This window comes from Lutjanus erythropterus, chromosome 14 (genome assembly GCF_056507025.1).
Source record: "Lutjanus erythropterus isolate fLutEry1 chromosome 14, fLutEry1.hap2, whole genome shotgun sequence".
In the NCBI taxonomy this organism is placed as follows: domain Eukaryota; kingdom Metazoa; phylum Chordata; class Actinopteri; order Lutjaniformes; family Lutjanidae; genus Lutjanus; species Lutjanus erythropterus.
Window position 1 is genome coordinate 2,473,660 of NC_139330.1, and position 21,724 is coordinate 2,495,383.

At 40.6% G+C, this 21,724-nt stretch overlaps 1 long non-coding RNA gene across 1 annotated transcript in view; it reads right to left on the bottom strand.

Annotated features, from left to right (window-relative positions):
* Positions 1-765: 765 nt before the first annotated feature.
* LOC146315015 (uncharacterized) overlaps positions 766-21,724 on the bottom strand; it is a 186,871-nt gene continuing 165,912 nt past the window's right edge. The window contains exon 6 of the long non-coding RNA XR_014771834.1: positions 766-933. This is a non-coding gene — a long non-coding RNA (uncharacterized LOC146315015). The remainder of the gene's footprint in view (positions 934-21,724) is intronic.

Sequence of the window (21,724 nt, forward strand, 5' to 3'; positions counted from 1 at the left end):
AGAGAGAAACCCTGTAATGTTTCTATCAGAAGAACTGGACTTTAACATTGATCTTATGGACATCAAATTCACATACATCCATTTTTGTGCTGACTTGCTGTTTATCATCTGCGTCTCTCTTCCCTCCTACCTTCTCTCTCTCTCTCTCTCTCTCTCTCTCTCTCTCTCTCTCTCTCTCTCTCTGTCTCCTCATCTCCTCTCTCCTCAGGTCTCTCTCTCCCTCTCTCTTTTTGAAGTCTGCATATGTATTAAGAGGGATTTTGTTGTCCCTAGACACCAATTTACATAAAGTGCATGCCATCATTGGTTCAAGAGAGGCAAATTATTTCCCTGGAAACATCACACTTCCTCCTTCTTTTATTATTTATTAATTTTTAACACAGTGCAAGCTGGGGCTTGTTAGGACCATTTAGCCAGATATGCTAAATATTGCTCTCCTTAAAGCGCCTTCATCAATGAGCAGCGACGGGGGTGGGCCAGTACCCAGCAGAAATTATTGAATTAAGGACTCGGCCAATCGTTTAACAATTCCCCCACAGCCGAAGCTGCAGTCTGCCCACATCCAAGGGAGTGTGTGTGTGTGTGTGTGTGTGTGTGTGTATGTGTATGTGTGCTGTCAAGACGTGTGTGTGTTTGTATTTATAACATCAGGTTTCAAAAAGTATTCATTAAAAATTACATGGAATGAAAACATGAGAATATTGACTGGATATATGCTACATGGCCAAAAGTGTGTGGACACCTGAACATTGCACTAACCTCCACTCTTCTGGTTTCAGTCTTTCCAGTGTTGGACCTCTCTGATGTTGTGTGATAAGGCCTGGCTCGCTGCGTGGCTTCCAGTAAATCCTGACAGTTTTGGGCAGGGTTGAGCTCAGGGTCTGTGCAAATCAGTCAAGTTCTTCCACACCAAACTGGAAATCTTTTACGGAGCTGGTTTTGTGGCACCGTCATGTTGAAACAAGAAAGAGACAAACACAAACTGTTTACACAAATTTCAAGGAACTTTACTACAAAAATATTGTTGGATACTAAGAGTGGGAAAAAGTCGTTGTTTTGTAAGTCTCAAGTCTTTGCAGTCGAGTCCCAGTCAAGTCTCAAGTATTGAGTTTGATCTGACAATAAGGTGTCCACATACTTTTGGCCACAGAGTGTATTTAGTTTTCACCTTGGCTTAGTGCCAGTCGTTTGGCAGATCTGGGCCTTTACGCTTCTTGGATGCTTACACTTTAATTACCTTTTAAATTAGATTTTGGATGTAAAACCATCTAAAAACAGATATAGCACAACTGATGCAATAATCAAGCCTAAAAAAGACCGGAAGATGTAATGAACCCATTCCCGAGTGGGAAAAACCCCTTCCTCGTGTCAGTGAACATCTATCAGCATTCTACTGTCTCATTAGGAGCAATGATGAAGGTGCAAATGCCATTCCAGTCAAACCTCTTTCTCTACCTCTATCAGACAGGGAGCTTAACGTGACGTTATTTAGAATTAATGTAATTCACTGAGAGAGATCCGAGGTCCATTGTACCTTAGATGTGTCTTCTTTTGTCTGGGGCCCTGAACAATGCTCTGTCATTTTAGCAGAAGCTAATATGATTAAAGCACTCTGACAATAGACGGTGTAATTCATTTCATCATGAGGGATTGCGGACGGGGCCAGGAGAGACAAGGGGGTAGATTATCGAGGCTGCATGCTAATTCAACCCAGCGGAGAAGATGGACAGCCAAATGGACTTTGGCTGAGAAATTATCGCTGAGGGTTGAAACTTCAGAGCAAGATACAAAATTTCTTAAAAAGATCCACCACACCATGTAAGGCGCGGAGTGGAAAGTCATCAATCATGCGACCAGAGGGGATTTATGAAGTGTAATAATAGCAATAATCCACAGCACCCTCCTGGTGAGGGATGGCGAAGGTGTACGTTTCAACAGGGACGACGCCAAAACACAAGGAGAGCCGCGCTCCTGGCTTTGAAATAGCCCTCCATTTACTGGCGATTGTGCTCTATTACTGTTCTTAGTCACAAGAGATTGGACACTTAGCCTCTCCTGAAGGTCTGTTTCTCATAAGTGTCTGTGCAGAGCTAGACGGTGCCATCTGACAAGTCTTTCATCTTCAGGGAGTGCCTGGCACTCTCTCTAAGCTCCCAGTCACTGGAGGAATACCACTTCACATGTTTGCCTATAAAGTTACATGCCCATTAGGCCACCGCAGAAGAAGTGTGCAATATTTACCGTCTGGACGATTAGGAATAAGCCTGAAATAATATCAAATTCTGCTACCCACACCAAGAAGCTGGGTGCTAGCATGAGAACAAAAACAGCCTCCAGTATGCTTGACAGTGGGGGCCAAATTATGACAGAAATGCAGCATAGGTGGAAACTTAGAGGAACATCATTACTTGGCAATTTAACTTTGAATGCACTTTCTTTGCTTTAAAGACCAATTGTAAAGGCATGCATGACTGAGTAAGAGTAAGTAAAGTTTTTTTTTGGTTGTGTCTCAGTAACACAATCCAAAAAACAAAGCCAGATTCAGAGGCAGCAAAAGTCCACGCATTATTTACTCAAGCACAAGTACAGTGTAAAAAAAGACCCATGGTAAAAGTAGAAGTACTGATTCAACTTCTTTTTCAAGTAAAAGTGAAAAAGTGCAGGCTTTGAAATGTACTCAAAGCTCACTGAAACTCACCTTCGAGTTGAGTCTCCCTCTCTGTCTTATTACGTCTATGATGTGTTTTATGCACTGATGGATATGGTTCCATCCATTAAGGCTGAAATCCATCTTGAAACGTTGCACAATGATGCAAAACTAAAATAATCAATAATTCCCCTCAGATGCATTAAAACTAAAGGACTTGTTCTGAAAATGTAAGGAGTAAAAACTACAGATATGTGTGTTCAAATGTAGGGAGTAAAAGTAAACAGAACAGAAAATAAACACTGAATTAAACTACAAATCAGTGTTGGGCAGTAAGGCATAACTCGTTAATATTATATTATTACTTTCCCCAGTAACACACAGTTCAAAGGATTACAATTTTTTAAAACAGTGATTATATTGCAGTTACTAAGTTACTAAATTACAATTTGTTCTTTGTCCTAGTGAGCACAAGTTCATCTGAGTCCACATGTTTGCATAAATCACCTGAACGTATTATTTTCTACCATTGAGAGACCCGCACCTCCACCTGTCTCAGTGGGCTATATGACCTTTTAAATGATGTCGGCCAGTGCAAGCTTTCCAGGTGATTTCCTTTTTGTGTTGCATTGATGAGTGTTTTCTTTAAAATTCACTTCAGTGATTAGAGAGGTTGCTTTCAGTTTCATTTCCATGCATTCAGTAATATCACTGCAGCAGATATCACAGGACATTCAAGCAGAAAAACTGTGGTTACAAACTTGAAAGGAAAGAGGAAACTATCCAGAGGATGCCAAATTAAATAGTCAAAGAAGTTACGCTGCTGTCTCATCGTGCGTAAATGCGCATGCAGCCTCTCCCTCTCTGTGGAGACGCACACACACTCCCACCAACGATCCATCCGCTATTAATCAGAATAATCATTTTTATGACCCGACTTAGACTTTTGTTACCATTGCAGACAACATCTAGGCAGCTAACAACAACAAACACTTTCTGGGGGTAACAGTTTACTGGATCAGCAGTTCAGCTTTGAAGTACAACAAGGCGCCAACAGGGTATGTTTCTGGGTTGGTTAAAAAATATCTCAGAAGATGATGGAACTGTCTCCAGTTGTCAGATGGTGTACATTCTTTTAAGTGGTCCCTGAAAAGAAGACATCTTAAGTTTGTGGCCACCTGCTGTGGCATCTTGGTGCGGCATCCATCCCATAAATGGACAAATAGGTCTTAACCTTACTGTACTTGGAAGTATTGGTTTAGTGTCCTGCTGTAAAGCTATAAACCCAACGGAGGTTCAACTCAGGATTCAGTATGATGTCTGTCTCCATATTGATCAATATATATTTGATCTTCAACCCATCAGTGTTTGTGTGTTATTATGAGTCCAGAGTGCTTAGAATTTACATGCAAATAATCATATTACTTACTACTTTTGATGTCAAGCAATAAGTTATCTTATTACTTCTTAAAGGAGTAATAAGTAAAAAAATCACTTATTACACTTCTTGAACGTGTCCAACACTAGACACCTGCAGACTCTACTTATGACAAGTATTTCTACTTCGTTACTTCCCACCTCTGGTCAGATTTGCACTGTGAACTTCATCAATGTTAGATATGAGCAGAAGCATCATCTTCACTCATGCAAGTTACAGGCAAATATTCAAGCAGATACACAATCCCAAGTTATCGAAAGGACAAAAGTTTTTCCTCTGTGCTGTCTGGGTAGAAAAAAACTTTCAGCCAAGTCCTCACACAACAGTACCTCTGAGCCTGCACATCTCTCTGGAGAGCACACGCAGTACAGTGACACAACACACACGCAACTTCACATGTAAAAAGGATGGCGATGGTGGCGATGGGGAAGGAGGGACAAAAAGCTCCAAAAAAAAGTTTCCCGAGATGGCGAACGAGCCAAAAGAGAAAAATGGATGTTCTGCAAGGCGGGATCATTAATAACACAGTGAGTAGTGAATGTCGCAGGGAACAATGGCATTGTGTAGAGAAGAGATGACGAATCCTCCTCTCTTTTTTCTCTCAGATGGCTCTATCTATTAATTACTTTTATGTCTTCATTCATTATTTCATACCGTTCCAACGCCCAGAGTGATTTTTAATCGCCTGTGGCAATACGGTTCACAACGTGAGGTTCAATGCAGCGTTTTAATGCAATGAGTTTGTCTCATATGGTCACCAGTCTGTATGTGGTCACCAGCAGTGGAAAGTACCTCAGTACATTTATTCAAGTAGTTGTATACAGTTTGGAGGCTCTTTGCTGGCATTTTCTACTTGCATAATACAAATTCAAGCACATTTAACCTTATTTGCATCCATGGAATTTGAATGCAGGAGTTTTAGTTGTAACTTTATTTTACTTGTAAAGGAAGATTTTTACATTGTGGCATTTCTGGTTTTACTGAAGTAGAGGATCTCACTACTTCTGTTACTCGTCACAGTATTGTGTGCCTGAAGTGACTTTGAGAGTAATGGAGGTGGTGGTGGTGGTGTCCTTTCTGACTGACTAATATCTTACATTTTAAAGAAAGAAAGACTGAAAAAAGGAAATAAAATCGGTAACTCAGATGAATCCTGATATTGATGTAACACTCAATGTCAAGGAAGACAAGAATTTTGCGGACGTTTACTGTAACCTTGACCACCGATGCCCCTGATGATTTGTATGGATCACATTCCATTCATTTATTTAACTTCAAAAGATTTTTATTTTCTGTTTGATAAATGTCTCTGTGTCATATTTGAATTTGCAGCAGTAGTATTTGAGTTATTTGCTCTCTCAACTTAGGATTCACATCCTCAAATGATTCATTTGAGGACATTTGAAAAAACTAAAAAGCGTGTCTTTCTAAAGTTCTGGATAATCTACTGACCTCACTGCACACAGGGACTCTTTCTTTAGTAGAAAGTAGCTCATGGTGGCCTACAGGTTAAGACACAGATATAATATAATAGATATAATATATTTCAAAGCCGCAAAGCTCCATCAGCTGCAAAGCAACACGTCCCAGAAGCAGCGCTCCGCTTTGCTCCACAGAGAACATGCATCAATTCTATTTGTGTCGGATGCTGCATTAATCTGCACAGAGCAAATTGAGCTGGGTAGGAAGTCAGACGCAGGAACGGCATAAAGGAACTGGTCAGTTTTCAAAATAAAACACCCCATGCAGACTCCTGATAAAAACAAATAACATAAAAAATAAATTATGAGTTTACATGGCCTACTCCCTAAGTCACCTCTGAAATGCTCCTGGTGGGAATCAATCTGTTACTCCCTTCAAACCAATCTGCTGTCAAAACATGCTGAAAATGACAGATTTTTCCTTTTTTATTGATGCATTTTTGATGAACAACAGCAGTAAATGTTAAAGTCTTAAACACATTGGATTTTTGGTGACAGTTAAATGCTTTGAATGTGAAGCTGCCAATGTAAGAAAAGTTTGCAGAGTTTTGGACTCTTGGTTAGTCAAATGAAGCAATCTGAAGACGTCACTTTGAGTTATTTTACAGACTTAACATCAATCATGTCAGTAACAAGCAGATTAATTCATAATTAAAATAATTGTTACATGCAGTCCTGGTTCAAAAAGTTCCAAAGCCCTTGTTACCATGGGGAGCAGAGCATTCAGCCGCTCTGCTCCCCAGCTCTGGAACTCACTCCCACCTGACCTCCGTAACACAGACTCACTACCACATTTCAAATCCAAACTCAAAACCCATCTGTTTAAACTGGCTTACTCCCTCTGATCACATTTGCATTGTCTAATTTTAAACTGTATTTTGTATTTTATTGTCTTTTTAATATTGTTTTTGCTTTTATGTTGATGATGTAAGGTGACCTTGAGTGTCAAGAAAGGCGCCTATAAATAAAATGCATTATTATTATTATTATTATTCCAGCTGACAATTACTGCGGTGGGGGTACGTGATAAAGGTTGTTGTTGCAGGTGGGGTGAAATAAACCTTTACTCGCTGGCACAAAATGAAGAAGTTGGAGGCCTGCACACACTGGGCTTTAACCGTCCAGTGTTCATTTTCTCCAAAACTGTCTCTACCTGTGAGAAAACATAGTATACAGTTTACAGCTAAAGATTCTCAGACTCTACTGGTTCATATCACAAAATGCGAAATGAAAGAGCCATAAAGAGAGCATTTTGTGATCATACATTAACCGATGAAGGCCTGGCCCAGTGCTTCAGTCTATCTGGGCTAACTGGACATACTGGACTTACAGCTGGCCCTGTGTGTGTGCAGCCAGGAGAGTCTGCATTACATCCCGTCTGCAGCGAAAAACAGACATCTCAGCAGAATGTACGAACCGGAGATGAAGGCCTGGCCTGGCATCCAGACTCTGTGGTCTAACTCCCCCCTCCTCCTCCTCCCCCACCTCCTTCTTCTCTCTCCATCCTTAACCCTCCACCCACTCCTTCCATCTCTCCCCTCTCTCTCTCCCCCTGCCCTCCCCTCCATCCCCCCACCCCCAATTGGCTGTGGAAGATGGCTTCAGTGAGTCATCTTGGGACCAAGATCAAAGGCAAATTACAGCCGACGTCTATGCAAAATGTAATATGGAAACCCCCCAGCTATGTCCTCACTATTGATTTTTCTCTCTCTTCTTCCATCCCCTCGCTCTCACTCCGTCCCTTTCTCCTCATTTCTCCGCTTCATTTTTATCGAAGCACAATACTGCGCAGTGTGAAATTTGAAGAAAAAAGGCCCCCGAACCCTCTTCCAGATGAAGCAGAAAAGAAGAGTGAAAGGGGGGTTGGCTGTCCCTAGTTATGCCTGTTTGCATTTAGAGTCCATTTTGTGATGTAAGTAGTCCTGTTACTTGTGTGCAGCGCCACTTTAGGCGAGGGTTTGATGTCAAAGAGGGAGGGGTTGTAATACGTTACGCCCAGGCCTTTCTCAAATTAAATAAACTCGACAGGCAGCGTTGCTCACACGCAATAGAGTCATGTTTGTGAAATATCGGATTTTGGGGTTAAGATGTAAGTGCGAGGCTAAATGGAGTTCTTCGTCAGATTACTCGCTCTCTGAAGTCACTCGGGCCCTGCAGGAAATTGAAATGAATTGTGAAGCCATTCTCTATATAAAAGGAGCCCGTGACTTTTTTCTTTTTTTTTTTCTGGGATGTGAATATGTGGAATAGTGCTGGAGTCATGTATTTTTGACACGTCAGCTTGTTCATTGAGAAAGCAGCTATTTCACACACTCACACACACACACACACACACACAAAGGGCAATACACTCAAGCTCAAGTTTAGCTTTGTGGACTTGAAAACAAAGAGGAAAGGATTTTTGCTGCATTTCTGTGTTGTAGTTTGGCTCAAAAATGGGAGGACAATAAGTCGGTACAATTAAGTCGTGGATACTTCACTAAAAAAGGAGTAAAGGAGAAATTACACACAATTATCAACCTAACAGCCGCAACGATTAGTCCACTGATCAATTAGTTGATCAAAAGATCATCTTTCATGATAATCATTTATTCCTTCCAGTCATTTTTCAATCAAAAATGTCAATTTTGCTGCTTTTCTTCATTATTTATCACAGTAAATGAAGAATCTGTGGGTTTTGGAGTCTTGGTTGGACAAAAGAAGCAATCTGAAGATGTCACTTTATACAATAAATAAAAGAAATATAAATATTTTGTATTACCATGGTGCTAACCCTACTTATAATTACATTTATTTTCACTAATGATGAAATGGACTAATGCTAGTGTTGTTTTTGCATTTACTACAAATAATTTGCTGTCATATTTTTGATTGTTGCATCTACCATCTTTTCAGGAAAATGTTTATTGTCTTAAAAATAACAGTGTTTATGTCTTGAAGACCAACTTTCAATTCAATTAAGAATGTGTGGCTGAACTTAAAAAAAAACTCTGCTCACTCATGATCTCCATGCAGTCTGAATACAGAAGAACGTGGAAAAACTGCAGCAAAGCTGATAGTGAGAGTGAATGCTTGGTTTGTACATTCTGTTACTGCAGAAACATGGCATTGCAACATGGCAGCCTGCGTGGAAGAAAGCCTGCGCCCTTTTTAGATATAAATGGCTCATTCTGCCAGCTTGATTCCACCAGGCACGGCTGTCTCATGTTATGGCTGTGGCCACCAGAGCTGATTGTGGTGGAGAATACATGCTGAGCCTATTTTTGATGGGTGCCAAGTGACCAGGAAGTCAGACACAGGAACAGCATCAAGAATCTGATCAAATTTCAAAATAAAACACTATGTGCAGACTTGCATTCATTTACTATTTAACTCTGTAGCTTACACGCCAAAGGTAGAAGCACAAGAATCAAAGAAAGTTACTAAATCTACAAAACTTTATCAAGTCAACATAATCAGGTGGATAAAATGATCTGCTTCGTGAAACACTGATGGTGGGACAAGAAGCTGGGTGGAGGATGGATGAAGACAGACCAGGTGGAATCAAGGCGTAAGCTAATGAAAACACAATGCTTATGTTTCCATGCAATTATAAACTAATTAAAACAGATATATTAACAATATATTCATTCATTTCTGCCAATAAATAATCAAAAACGGCATGCACATCCAAAAGTGGTAAGTACTGAGTGCTGGACAAAAATGCAGATACAAAACTACAAAATTAAGATCAGACATCATGTCTGAAGAAGAGCTGGGGCTCGAAACGTTACATATGGTGATACTATTAAAAATGCTACAAGGAGTGGTTTCTGGTGTATGGTAAACTTGTAAATCTTACAAACTGGACCTTTAAGGCTGAATCTAAATAAGTGTCTCAGAGGCTGTGAATGCTCTCTCCCCTTATGAAGATGTCCATCTGTTATCTCCACCTTGACTGATGAGTTGCCTCCAAAACACTGAACTGACCACAGAGAAATTGAATTTAATATTTTATATCAGCGTTATGTTTGGTGTCATAGCAGTTTTTAGCCTGACAGATGAAACCCAGGGCAAAAGGTCCACAAAAAAACACACTGCTGCTCTTAAAGCTCGCTGTATGTGCATGATTACAACTTAAGGTGATCTATAAATTTGTCAACTTGGATCTTCCCTGGTCTCTTCTCTGGTGGACAATAGGTTGACACTGTTAACAGATTTGAATAAAGTAATAAACCTGGAGCTGTCAAAATGGGACTGGGGGCAAACGTGACTTTGAAAAGTCCCCCCTTCCCCATCAGAAATTACACCGTTGTTATTATTCATAAAACACATCAGGTGAACAGAAAAATAATGACAGCATCTGCACTAATTTCACAATATGTTTGAGTGAATTTCTGCAGGCTAAAATAGCTGCTTGTAATTTGATAAACAAAGTGCATATAGCTCAAAGCTGTTGATCTGTTTCATCCACACGGCACGAGAAGCACAAAGACACACACACACACACACACTCACACACACACACACACACACACACACACACACACACACACACACACACACACACACACACACTTTGTTCCCCTCGCAGTGTTTGTAGGACGCAGCAGCGGAGCCTATTGAACTGTGGGTAAATATTGTGTCGAATGAGAATAAAATGCTGCAGGGATGAAATCCAAGCAACACACCTGGAGTCCAGAAAGACAAATGGAGAGTGAGGAAGACAGACCGAGAGATTGAGAGGTGTGTGAGCAGTGAATGAGTGGGTTTGAGAGTGTGTGCGTGTGCATGTGTGTGTTTGTGCGCCGCTACTTTCCCATGCACACCGTCAACTCCCCTCCTCGCTTCGCCGTGTCGTTTTTGCTTAAGTGGATGCACGCTTTCAAAGAGTGTTTGTGAACCTGGGTGTGTGTTTGTGTGTTCGTGGCGGCGGCGGTGGGGGAAGGGGTTGCAAAGACATTAAAAAAAGAAAGAAAACCTTTTTTTTTTTCCATTTGTGTGCGAGTGCGGCGGTGCCAGCTTCAGTGCCCTCAGCCATGGGCACAAAGACGACAGTGACAACCCATTCATTTCCCTGACGAGCTGTCGCCTGCGGGAGGATAGGTGACTTCTCCCAAGGTTATTTATGGCATTGTTGATCTCTCATTCTCAGAGTTAGTCCTCTTCGTCACCCAATCCCCTCCCCCGTCCCTCGCCATCATGCATCCAGCAGAATCCCTCTCTTTTTCTCGCCATTTATCTGTCGCCATGTTTTCATTAGCCAGATTTGATCAATCCGTATATTGATGAGTTCGTGTTTAGTATTTATCAGGCGTCTCAGAACCACACTGAAACTACGAGATGAAACACACTCCTACTGGACTTGAGAGCTCGGTACAAAATATGATGACACATTATCTGATAGATGACATTCAGAATATTAGACAGTGGAAAAGTTAAAAGTGCAGGAAGTAGCAACACTTCATATGTGTGGGTGTATGTGCAAATCATCCCAGATGAATAATTAACCACGTTATGCAAAAGTATGATGACTAAGGTACTAAATATCTTAAATCTCCTAATTTTTATTAATATGACATACAATCATTGTCACTCTGGATACAGTGGGATTTGCACCTTGCATTGCTCATGCAACAAAATGTGTTACAAACCCACTATGGCCCTGTGGAGAAGATGCAGTAAAAAATCAGTATCACTTTTACTTTGCAAACAGCACTTCACACTCCCAACTTGTTGATTATGGCTGTAGGTACCCCTCTAATGATCAGTTTTGCATGTGCAGGTCTCCCTCTTCAAGACTAATAATAAATATGAAACATCCTAGTGGACCTCAAAAATAAAGGCACAAAATGTTGAAATCTACTTCTTAAACCTGATTAAAACTAGTCCTAATTTTAGGCAAAAACACCTAAAAGAACAATCCAAAATAAATGAGGAAGAACACCTCAACCATAAGGCCTGTATGCATACTTCTGGTCACCTTTGATAAGTAAAAAGCAAAGGAATAGGAGTCCATTGTATTTAAACCTAGGATGAGGATTAAAGGCTCATTTATGCGCATTTATGCTTTTGTCTGTACTTTGCGTCTATTTCGTATACATTTGTTCACATTTTCTGAAAGCGTATGGATACGGACGAAACAGAGCAGTACCACCAGAAGTCATGGGTGGCCATTGTAGCAGTGTAGCTACTAGTCCAGGCGTGACACAACCACAGGACGTGGTGAATGTGTTTAAAAAAAATCCTAAAACATCAGAAATGACAAGTTGCGATCGATTGAACCACCACAATCTACAATGCTGCCTCCGCTTCTGCCTCTTTCTGAAGAGGTTATTACAACTTCCTACAGTGTCGCCATGTTTGTCAGAAATTTTTGATGCCTCTTCTGTGGCACAACTTTGGTGCCCTCTCTTGGATGTATGGCTTAACATCCATGCCAACGTAAAAGACGATGGAAGCATGTAGGCAGTGACTGTTATATTGCTTGAAACGAATGCATCTATTTTTGTGTGTAAATGGTGCATAAATAAGGCTGCGTGAATGAAGAGTTGAATGGGTCAACATTGGCAGGGGCTGCTGGTGTGCAACCTTCACCAAAAACAATAGAGAGCAGGACAGAGATGCTAACATAAGCCTGAACTGACACTGAGCACAGCCTTCACACACTGCAGATCCATTGTACTGCCACTGCACAGTGGATTTGCTTGTGGTTAACAGGAAGGTGCTGCATGAGTCTTTGCCTGACCACCATGAAAGGTCAGTGCTCTGCAGATATACGAGCACTTTCCGATGTTGCTTTTCCTCTTAGCCCTAAAAGTAGAGCTAAATATGTGTCAGTGTAAGATTGTTTTTTTTTTTTTGGTCAGTCAGGCTTGATTTCTTACTCTGAGATGCTTGATAAATACGGGCCCCAAAAAGCTTAAATCACAGTGACAGAACCAAGCTGATGTACAGTTTGGGCTAACACCTTCACACACTCACTGTCCTGTACTTCCATTTATGCAGACACACACATAAAAGCCTGGCCACACACTCCTTCACACACACACATACATGCACAATGCATGAGTAATGTGATTTAACCGGCTTTGGCGAGCTCTGACGGGTACTCGACATGATTAAGAGCCAATATGCTGTTGCGTACAGCCCAGCTAAAGATGTCTCTTTTTCAGAGCCGCTCCTATTTGCCTGCTCCTTAAGCCCCTCTTTGCATCTCCCTCTACATGTCTTTTAAGCACTTCTGAGGCATCTCGGAGGGAGAACTTTACACACACATCATCCAGGATCCCTCACTCAGACGTGGAAGCATATCAAATGTCAGTGAAATGGGGATCTCTGTGGTAATAAGGTGTTTTTAAGGTCCTTTCTGGGAGGCAAAACGCTGGAAAGTTTGGACTGGGTTCATCTTTCGGAGCTTTTTTTTTTTTTAAAGTAAAGTAAAGCACCCCCCTCCACTCCCTTAAGACCGATCATTATGTGCTTGTAATCAGCACTCTGCAGATGCTGAAGAAGTTTGGAGGCGTCCAGACGAAAGAGGGATTGAAGGAGTGCTGGTGGAGGTAAGAAAGCGCAGTTTAGATTCAAGCTGCTTGACCTGTCAATTTACATCCAAGTGTGTGTATCAGCAGAAAGGATTCTTATGTGTGTGTGTGTGTGTGTGTGTGTGTGTGTGTGCATGCACAGACATCTAAAGCGCTGCTGAGCTGTTCATCTATACCTAACTCTCCATCTCTGCAGACTTACGTCTCCCCTCCTTCCATCCAATCTTATCCTTCCTTAATTTGTTTCTCTCTTTCCCAACTTCCCTCTTTCATTCCCGTGTTGTCCTGCCGCTCGCTCGTGGCGAGGCAGGCATCATCTCGTATACATGGCGTGGCGTGCGATGTGGGACCGCGGTAATGCAAGCATCTGCTCAGGGCTTTTGTGCTCAAAAGATTCAATTAAAAAATAATTACCAAAAGATTAGTGGTAGTCCGGTACGACTGTACTGTTTGAATAGATGTTTCCTTTTCATCTGCTGTAATAATAGAATGCTTTTTTAATTAAAGAAAAAAAGGGAAAGCAGATGAAGAAAAAGAAGAGGAAGAAGAAGAAAAAGGCGGGCCCGCCTCAGTACACCCTGTCTGAAGACAAAGTTTGTTTGATGTGCAGCAAAATTAAATATTTTTTGATCTAACAAATTAATTTTCACACCCACTCCCCAGCCCTCCCCATCCTCCCTCTTCCTTTTTTTCCTGGAGGAGATAAAGACAATTTAATTTAGATACCAACATGGGGAGGAGCAGCGCACACACACACACACACACACACACACACACACACACACACACACACACACACACACACACACACACACACACACATTCCCTTGGTCAAGCCTGCTAAGAATCCACGACTACAACCGGTCCAACCTCATCCAAGGTGGAGCGGCGGATGTGAGGAGGCAGCAGAACATGATGGAGTTAAGAAGATGGAGGACGTAAAAACTGCACGAGAGTCATGTGACCTCTGTAGGATCTAATTATTTTAATGACAAAAAAATGAATGTCTTTTTTGCTTTGTCTTTTGACTTTTGAGAACCAGGAAGCTCTGCCCGGCCACTAAGAAGATTCAATCAATGAATTGATTAGTTGTCAACTATTAAGGGCCAACTGTTTTGATCATCAATTAATCAGTTTGAGTCATTTTTTAAGAAAAAAAACCCCAATATTCTGATTCCAGCTTCTTGAATGTGACTATTTTCTTGTGTTTTTGCTCCTCTATGACAGTAAACTGAAAATCTTTGGTTTGTGGACAAAACAATCACCGTTTTATAGACCAAACAATTAATTGATTCATCTGGAAAATAATTAACAGATTAATTGACGATGATCATTAATTGCAGCCCTGGAAGATTCAGATGAAATGAAATGAAGTGAAAGTAGAAATATGATATAGAAGGGACTTTTAAAAGCTGAATAATACAGGAGTATATAATGCAAACACACATACTGAAAAGAGGAAACTTTAGCTTTAACTTTTGATCGGGCTTTGGCAGATGTTGAGTATTTTAACTGGAATACTGACCAAAATTTAGAAACTAGTTTAAATGCGACCTTGAAATATTGTAATATATGTTTTGTACACTTTCCTGACATTGGGTTGGAATTCGACGTGATTATGCTTGGACATTTATTATGAAAAAATGTAGTGTATTACACAAACCAATCATGAAAAAATCCACGAGGTCAGTAGTCCCACTCAAACGGGTGTAACAAATCCTCAGGGAACTGAAGCTTCATCACTCCAGACAATTTTACCTGGCAGGACTTTTGTGGTCTGCTGCTGACTCGACCCGCAGCAGGTAACATTAGTCTGGATCCAAAAAGACGTGTTAAAACACAGAAGATGCAGAAAATCACAAACTATCTGATCAAGGCAGCCTTAAATGAGCAACTCCTGTGTTCTGCAAGATAAAACGACTTTTTTGTCAAAGAATTTTGGTGGATTTTAAGAATTAATAAATGGTGACTTCAGTTCCCCGTCATTGTTTTTTGAAATAGGTTTTCTAATAGTTATGAACAGTTATGAACAGTGTATTTCATGTATTTTATGTTTTCTTTAGATTTTGTATTTTCCAGTGCATTACATCTCTGCTTTGTAATGTATAAAATCATTCAGCTTTATATGTTTTCTGTAAATAAGCTTTTAGTCCTGTAAAGTGCCTTTTGTTGTTTTTGGATGTTTATTTTTCAGCTTGTTCTTGTTTTTGATTTACAGACTCCACCCATAGTTATTCATCTATAAATTATTTTGGTTTTTTTTTTCTTACTTTACTGAGTTGATCTCTTCTACTATAAACCTGTCTGAATAGACCTGTGCGCAGATCACTTTCAAATCCAAAAATAGTTCAAAAGAGAAATCAAAGATCAGAAAATGCAGAGGTTTTGTCTGCTTGTTCACTGAGCACTTATTTATTCCCCTAGCTTTAATGATACCAGTTTCTGCACAAAACCTCAGCCAGATGGAAATATCCTGACAAATACTGGATGGACTGCCATGAAATGTAGGCACAGATATACACAGTCTTCAGTTCAGGAGATGAATCCCAACAATCTTTTATGATCCCCTGATTTTTTTGATCTAGTGCTACCAGCAGGTTGACATTTTTGGCTCTGAGTGAAATGTCAGAACCAAACTGAGCAGGTCAGCAGGTTAACATTGTCATTTTCAGCATCTTGCCATGCTGCTGTTAGTATTTAGCTCAAAGCGCAGCTGTGGCTGTACAGCCCCTTATATACTGGATGAAAAACCCAGTTGCACCCAGTAACATCTGGCTTCTGTTTTCAGTGATCGAAGGTATGATCAACATTCATTCCCGGGTGAAAAGACTCTCCAGCTTCCAAGGGTATCAGTCCCGGCAAACTTGTACTGGCAAAGGGAAAAGTGTTGATTGCCTATTTTCATTGGGTTTACCCACATTTAAAAACACCACATACAGGCTAATAGTTTTGTAACCATAGGTGCCTGAGCAATGGATCAAATGGAACATCTGCTCTCCCACAATTGTATGTGTTGTCTGCTTTTGCTTCCTCACTTTTTTTTATCATATGTCTTTGCTGTTTTTCATGAATTGAGCTTAATCTTAGCAGGCTCAATTTAAAAAAAAACACAAACATGTACACACAATAGATGGTGAATGCACAGCGTTATGATCTCATGTTTGTAATTGTTAATAATAATTGTTAATATTCCATATTTTTTTAAGGAGAGTTTGTTGTAATATTTGCCACAAAGAGTGCAGGGAAGTTTAGTGTCACAACTACAAAAACACTGCTAAAATATTATCAGATCATCTGATGTTGACTGCTGTTTGTTATTGGTGTGATTAATGGTTTCATAACTAATCTCACACCCCCACCTTTAACGAGTGCCCAAGAACATGACACCTAGGAAAGCTAGTAGCCAAGTGACGCCTTGGCTGCTGTCATCAGTCACATGACCCTCCCCATGCACATCCTCTTGACTGTTTCCCATGTGTCATGGGTGTCAGGCCCAGCCAGTGACTTATTAGCTCAGTCCTCACACCGTGAGACTGTAATCCCTCTCTGCTTTAAGTTACACTGCAAGCCCACCCATAATTTTGCAGGAAAAAACAACAAGTTCAGCGCCGCCTTCTGTCTTGTGGGGGTGAGAGAGGGTGAGGCAAAATTTTCAGAGACTGACTGGAGGAGAGCAGGTGAGAGAGCGAGAGAAGGAGAGAGAGATGTCATTGACTCTGTGTCCCTGTGGCTTTGTTCCTGCCATGCTCTGCAGCACAGGTCCGATGTGCCCCCAAGCAGCATCGCTCCCTCTAACTCACACACACACACACACACACACACACACACACACACACACGCTGTGTTTGGCCTGTCAGCCATGGCAGCACCTGTCAACTGCTGACCACTTCATCGGACCCCCCCAGAGAGAGAGAGAGAAAGAGAGAAAGAGAGAGGGGCTACTACAAACACGCAGCAGGAGAAGGAAACAACTGACCCCTCTTTCCAGATGGGTCCACTCCTACTGTACAACACAGCAACAGAGGCAGACCAGCTTTATGTATCTGAGTAAAATACGGCCATTTCCACTCTGCAGCATCGCACAAATGCCCACAAACAAGACCTTAAAACCTTTTTTACCCTCTGCTTTTTATCCCAAGACTCTGTGATACTATGTGGAATTTAAACAGGCTGCTCGGTGTTACACAAACCTGTGATCCACTGTGTGCATCAACAGATACACTCATCTTTTCTGTTATTGTCCATTGTACTTCTTTCATGCAGTTTAAATACATGGCAGTCTGGCAGTCCAACATTGTCCAAAACTGTATGATTGTGATGATTTTGATGCTGCAGACTAAACTAAACTGGTGTACTGTGGAAACAGGATTGACAGCATAAAAATGGCTCTAGCATGACTCATATTGTAAAATAAAATAAAAAGCTTTTTACATACATGTGAACTCTGAATCATGAATTAATCATAAAAAACTTTTTTCCTCATAAGCAAAAAGGCTGTTCTTTTCTTCTAAGTGGACCAAAAGAAAGAAGGGCGCTAAAGAGATAAACGCTGCTTTAGTTATGTGCAATCATGAGCAGAGTTCAGATTTGGCTGAAGCACAAAAGTTCTCACAGCTTGCAAAAGTTCAGATTTCACATTAGACCTATCTGTCTTCTAAGAACCCATTAGCATTAGCATTTCTCTCAAACTCAATGAGAACAGCATTATAACATTGCTGCATTATAATCTCTATAATCAGATGCAATATTCTCAAATATATAATAGCAACTTCATGGGTTGAAAGCTTGCTAGGGCAACAGATTTTTCCTAATATAATCACCACATTTATATTACAATGCATTTGAATGAGCAGGCCTAATTTAATTTGAATGTAGAAATAATGCATATGATGTGTTATAAGTTTATGATGCAGTCTGAAGTCAGCTGTTCCCCTCTTTGATTTGTCACGTTGTCACTGTTTTGCGCTCTCTCCCACTAACTGAGCAGATTCCATTTGCTCTTTGGTCTGATGGAGCATTCATAAAACATCACAAGAGAGTAAAACAGAATGGGAGTGAATTAAGTAAGAGAGAAGAAAGCTTCGGAGCAGGGGGATTAGGATTCACAGTGTTTGTTGGAGACACAGAGCAGTCGAGGCATTGTTTACCTCCTGCTTTATGCTCGGGCTTATTGGCAGGGCTTCAGTCTTAACTAGGCATTGATTCTTATTTAGGAGTGTGGAGTCTCGAGTACGAGGGTTGTAAAAAGAAATAAAAGTGGATTTAACATGGAGGCAATCTGAAATGGCCGATGTGTGCGTGTGGATAAACTGTACAGTATAATCTTTGAGTAAATGTGTCCAGTTCATTGACATATTTTGCTTTGCTCCTGGTATGTACATTATCTGTGTGCATGTATGCCTGTTAAATTCCATTAACGTGTCCTTCGTTTTCTCTGTATTTTTCAGTGTTAAACTTCTAAGGATAGTCCTTGAGATTTCAGTCCTGATTGATTTAGTGAAACTTGTAGTTACTGCTGGTACTGAAGTCAGTTTTAATATTAATCTCACAGATATCAAAGTTCTGTTTGACCATTGGGGGCAGCAAACACACCTTGAGGACAATATCTATCCACCTCTTCGGTTGTTTTGTTTACATACTTTATCTACAGGTAGAGGCACCACATATCTTGGCTACCATTTATGTATCTGAGTATTTCTGAACATACCTATGCAAGAAAAAAAAAACAGCAAAGGAATATATATTTTTCCATTTGGGATGATTATTTTGAGATATTTCCCATCATGCCTTACATGATGAAGTAGCATGGGGTACTGAGTCTTTTTTTTTCCCCATGTTTCTTTACATTTTGGTGAACTTGCACCATGAAAAGTCATGTTGCATCAGTTAGTAGTTACTAGCCAGCCCCTCCTCATCAGGACATCAGATGCTGCTGTCATTACAAATGTAGACTGATATCACTGGAGTGAGTAAGTTGTACTGGTTCTATCACTACAGTATGTGTGACACATCTGTGTGTTCGGACATCTGTCGCTCTGAGGAAAAGTGAATTTGACACAAAATGTGCAGAATGCGTTTAAAAAAGACAATAAAGCAGCAACAACAATAGCTGCGCTCTTCTTTTAAATGTTCGACACCAGCTGTTCTTCTGCATGGTGGCAGTATGTGAATGCGTCTTTTCTTGAGAATTGTTTTTGAATTTGAATCCAGCATGGGCGCGTGGACATAAGGAGTTCCAGAACAATAATTAGGTATTACTGACAAAATTCCAGCCATAAATACTTTTAAAACTTAGGTTTTCAGTTATGGAAACCTCAAGGATTATAACAGTAAAAGCTGTTTTCTATTGAAATGTTACATATCTATAAAAAGTCACTTACAAATGCTTGGTGCATGTCCTAATATAGCACTGTTGATCTGTAAAAGACAAAAAAAAGAGACACATTTACATAAACATCTGTTTTAGCTGTAAAAATGTAGAAATCACACTTTCCATCTCTCTTCTTCTCTGTCTGGTTGTAGAGGGATGAAAGCGAGGTGAAGGGAGGAGTGGGAGAGTGGAGGGAGAGGGAAGATATTAATTAAGCAGGGATTGTGCATTGACTCTGCCTTGTGCATAAGACAGAAGGTTAAGCAAATGCCAGGGCAGCGGTGTCACTTCAAACAATGACTATTAGCTTTGGAATCAGCCTTGTGTCTGCCGAGGAAACACAGTCCATTCAGACTCCTGATTGCCAGCCAGCACGGTGTGTGTGAATGTGTGTGTGGTGGAGGTGGCGGGGCGTGGTGGCAGCAGTGGTGGTGGCGGTGAAGGGGGGGGTCATTCCATTTCAATCTGTGGTTAAATTAGCCGAAGGCGGCAGAGGTTGAAAACACACAATTATTGGTGCGAGCCGGGCCGCTGGGGACTGGCGAGGCAGGGGCAACGTTTTTTTTTTTTTTTGTAAAAAAAAGATAGCGATAGATAGAGACGTTATTGAAAGAGGTGATGGTGGACAGTGGGGGAGGGGAGGGAAGGGGAAGGAGGGGTGTGCAGGTTGGAGAGTTTTGGAAAGAAGGGTTGTAATCACAGTGTTGAAAAGGTGATGTCAGAGGTAACCACAGAACCCACAGTCCCAACATGCAAAACCATCGATTTCCTGATGAGCTTTGCTGTATCTAACACCCACATAAAATGAGTAAAAAAAACAATAGAGAAGATTGTTTGACATTTATTCCAAGGAACTAATTAAGTAATGGCACATTTTTAAAAAGTGTGTGTTTTTAAAGAGATTTAAAAGAGAACAACAATTCAACTTGGCTGATATCCTCCAGCAGGTCATCCCAGACTGACTGCAAAGCCACAGAGGTCCTTGGTTTTCAATCTGGATCTTGGAATTTCCCATCTTTGAGGCCACACTCAGGCTGACATGGAAATGGACTCGTCCCATCCGTGCCTTCTTAAAATCTTAAAATGGATTCTAAAACGTACAGGCAGACAATGTAATGTTGCTAAAATTGGGGTTAGGTGTACTCTTTTGTGGGAATTAGTGAGCAGCAGCATTTTGAATTAAAGACTGCGTTTGCTTAAGGATGAGTAGAGTCAATCACAGTAATCTAAATGGGATGTGATGAATGCAAGAAAAACAGTTTCCTGGTTCTTGCAGATAGAAAGGACCAGATATTAGAAAATATGACTGGACAATTGTTTTTACATACTGATTTACACTGTACCTGCGTAAAATACGATGCATCAGGTGCAGTGAGAAAAAAAGGCTCTGGCCTTCGTGGTTCGACTGTGTGAGAGCCTAAAAACATCATGACACTGTAACAGTGCTTCTCAAACTTTTTATGGCATGCCCCGACTTCAGAAGTAGATAAACGTTTACGCCCCCCATCAATCAATCAATCAATCAATCAATCAATCAATCAATCAATTAATCAATCAATCAATCAATCAATCAATCACTGGGGAAGCAGCTGGTAAAAAAAAAAAAAGATTCAAGTTTGAGTTTCAGCAAAATAAAGGCCAGCATGATACCATCAGCAACCTCTTTATTTCCCAACATAAATCATATTCATTTAACTTTGTTTCACTCCATATTTCTCCCCTGGCCGTCCACGTCCCTCCTGCAGTGTCTCTCAGGGCCGTTTAAGGCTTTAAAAGTAATAACATTTTAAAATCAATTTAAAAAGCTAGTGTAGAGAGGCGAGCACAGGGGTGATGTGATCAAGCCTTTTTGTCCTGGTAATGAGTGGAGCAGCAGCGTTTTGTATCAACTGGAGATGATGGAGGAGCCCCGGCTGATACTCGTTGCAATAATCAAGCCAAGAAGAGATTGAATATTTAGATCAGCGATAGATAAAACATGCCTAATTTTAGAAATTGTTCTTGCAAAACTTGCAAAAATAAGAAAGTTCAATATATATTATATGGGGTGTCAGGCAGTGTCAAGGAATGCTACAAATGGGTCAAAAATGTAGTCATCTTGTTACATACATTATAGAATAAATCAAGTGATGTGTCCAAAATAAAATATGACAAAACAAAAGCAAGCTATATGCCTATCACTTTTAGTTAAGAGACATAAACAACAACAGATGAAGAGTTTCAGCCTCTCTAATGTGAAAAACTCATTATGAAAAGGTCACCGGG